The sequence below is a fragment of the Chiloscyllium plagiosum genome, chromosome 27 (assembly GCF_004010195.1).
Source record: "Chiloscyllium plagiosum isolate BGI_BamShark_2017 chromosome 27, ASM401019v2, whole genome shotgun sequence".
Classification (NCBI taxonomy): Eukaryota; Metazoa; Chordata; class Chondrichthyes; order Orectolobiformes; family Hemiscylliidae; genus Chiloscyllium; species Chiloscyllium plagiosum.
The window spans coordinates 22,413,561-22,416,392 of NC_057736.1; positions in this window are offsets into that span (position 1 = coordinate 22,413,561).

The following is a 2,832-nucleotide window of genomic DNA, read 5'->3' on the forward strand; positions in this document are numbered from 1 at the left end:
AAGATTGCAGGTTAGGAAGGCGGTACTGAGTTCGAGGGATTTGACTGAGACAAGGTGGGGGGAGAGGAAATGAGGAAACTGGAGAACTCAGATTTCTCCTTCCACCTATCGCATTTCCAAAGCCCCTCCCCCAAGTCCCTCCTCCCTACCTTTTATCTTAGCCTGCTGGACACACTTTCCTCATTCCTGAAGAAGGGCTTATGCCCGAAACGTCGATTCTCCTGTTCCTTGGATGCTGCCTGACCTGCTGCGGTTTTCCAGCAACACATTATCTTGTATGATACAATTTTAAAATTCCCCTATTGACTAAGGTACCCACAGTAGTTTGAAGTTTTCAATTTGGATATTGATCCAATTTTACTCAGGAGAAAGTGAGGTCTGCAGATGCTGGAGATCAAAGTTGAAACTTTATTGCTGGAACAGGCTGTGCCCGAAACGTCGAATCTCCTGTTCCCTGGATGCTGCCTGACCTGCTGTGCTGTTCCAGCAATAAAGTTCCAATTTTACTCAGTACTATCGTAGGTTGTGCAACATTACCACTAGATGGCAGCAAAACAACAGTCTAATCTATAAAGAAAGCACCATGTTTGCAGTCACCTTATGCTCATCATTTTGGTGAAAAAAATTGAATCTTTCACTCAAAAACCGCAATTGAACAGTGATGAGAGGAGCACAATCAGCTCATTGAAAGTACCTGTTTCAAATTGATTCTTGTTCATTAATTGTACATTTTCCAGTCCTCTGGGACCATCCCTGACTCCAGTGGTTCCTCAAATATCACCATCAATGTTTCTACAATCCTCTCAGCAATCTCCTTCAGAACTCTGTGTGTAGTCCATTCAGGCTGGTTGATTTACTTATCTTCAGACTTTTAAGCTTCTCCAGCACCTTCTTAGCCACAGCCTCTACACTCACCTCTGGCCCCAGATTCTCTTGAAATTCTGGTATATTGCTGGTGCCTTCCACTGTGAAAATACCTATTCAGTTCCTCTCATTTCTTCAGTCCACATTATGACTTCTCCAGTCTCAACTTCTAGCAGTCCAACCTATACTCTTGCCCTTCTCTTACCTTTTATACATCTAAAAAAAATATTACAATCTGCTTTTATATTACAAACTGGCTTACAAGTCACCATTTCCCCCCTTATTGTTTTTTTTAGTTGTCCTCTATGTTGGTTTTTAAGTTTCCCATTGGTCTTTACCACATATATGCTTTTACTTTTGTGCAGTCCCTGACCTCCCTTGTCAGCCATGGTTGTCCTGTCCTCCCCCTTAGTATATTTTGTCTTGCTTGGGATGAATTTCTGCTGTGCCTCCTGAATTACTCCCAGAAACCCCTGCCATTGCTGCTACACCATCTTCCCTGCTGGGTACCCCTTCCAATCAACTCTGGCCAGCCCCTCCCTCATACCTTTGTAGTTACTCAGTTGTAATACATCTGATTCCAGCTCCTCCCTCTCAAACTACAGAATGAATTCTATCATATAATGGCCACTGCCCGCTAAGGATCCCTTTACCTTAAGCTCCATAATCATGTCTGCCTCATTACACATCACCAAATCCAGAATTGCCTGCTCCATAATGGGCTCTATCACAAGCTGCTGCTGCAAAAAAATGATCTTATAGACATTCTAAGAATTTCTTGGAATCTGCTACACACAATGCTACACATTGTGGTGCTCAGTCCACCTGCATATTGTAATCCTCCATGGTTATTGTAGTGACCTTTTCTATCTTCTGATTTATTTTCTGCCCCACATCCTGATTACTGCTAGGAGGCCTCGACATAATTCCCATCGCAATTTTCTGTCCTTTACGAATCCTCAACTCTACCCCAACAGATTTTACGCCTTCCAGTCCTATATTGCTTCTTCCTATGGACTTAATTTGATTTCATATAAACAAGGCAATCCTGACCCCTCTGCCCATCATCTTTTCTTTTCAATAGGATGCATATCCTACAATATTTAGTGCCAAATCCTGATCCACTTGCAACCAAATCTCTGTGATACCCACAACATCATACCTGCCAATTTCAATCTGCACTACAAGCTTATTTACCTTGTTTTGTATACTGCGTGCATTAAAGAACTTTACCTTCACTCCTGCGTTGACTTTCCCCTTCATTTAACTGTCCCCTTATCTGCTGCGCCTGAAGTTAGATTCCTGACCCTTTCCATACTCCCTGCCCTTTTACTTGTTCGAGAAACTTTACTAACTTCTCCTCAGCTGTCATCCCTTTAACTAGTTTCAAGTCCTTATGATGATCCTAATTAACATTTCCATCAGCATCTTGGTCCCAGATCGGTTCAGGTGGAGCCCATTCTGATGTACAGTTCTGTCCTGTCCCAATATTGATGCCAGTATGCCATGAAATGGAGCCCCTCTTTCTTGCACCACTCCTTTATTCATGTGTTTATTTCTTCTTATCTCTTTGTCAATTTGCATGTAGCTCAGGTGATAATCCAAAGATCACAACTTTTGAGGTCCTGTTTTTAACTTCTGTCCCAAATTCCTGAAATTCACCAAACAGGACCTCTTGTCTTCTCTTGCCTATGTTGTTAGTGCCAAGATGGATCGCAACAACTGGATCTTACCCCTCCCTCTCCAGTATCCTTTCAAGTTAACTTGAGATGTCCTTTATTTTGGCACCAAGTAGACAATACACCATGTGCGACTGCTCATAAAAGATGCAATCTGTCCACCTAATTATAAAATCCCATACCACTATCCCTTTCCTTGTGCTTCCTCATTCAAAAGGCTTCCCAGACCATCCTGCAGACTCTTTCCTCATCCATAAGTACCTCATACCTGTCAGACAAGGTCAAGAGC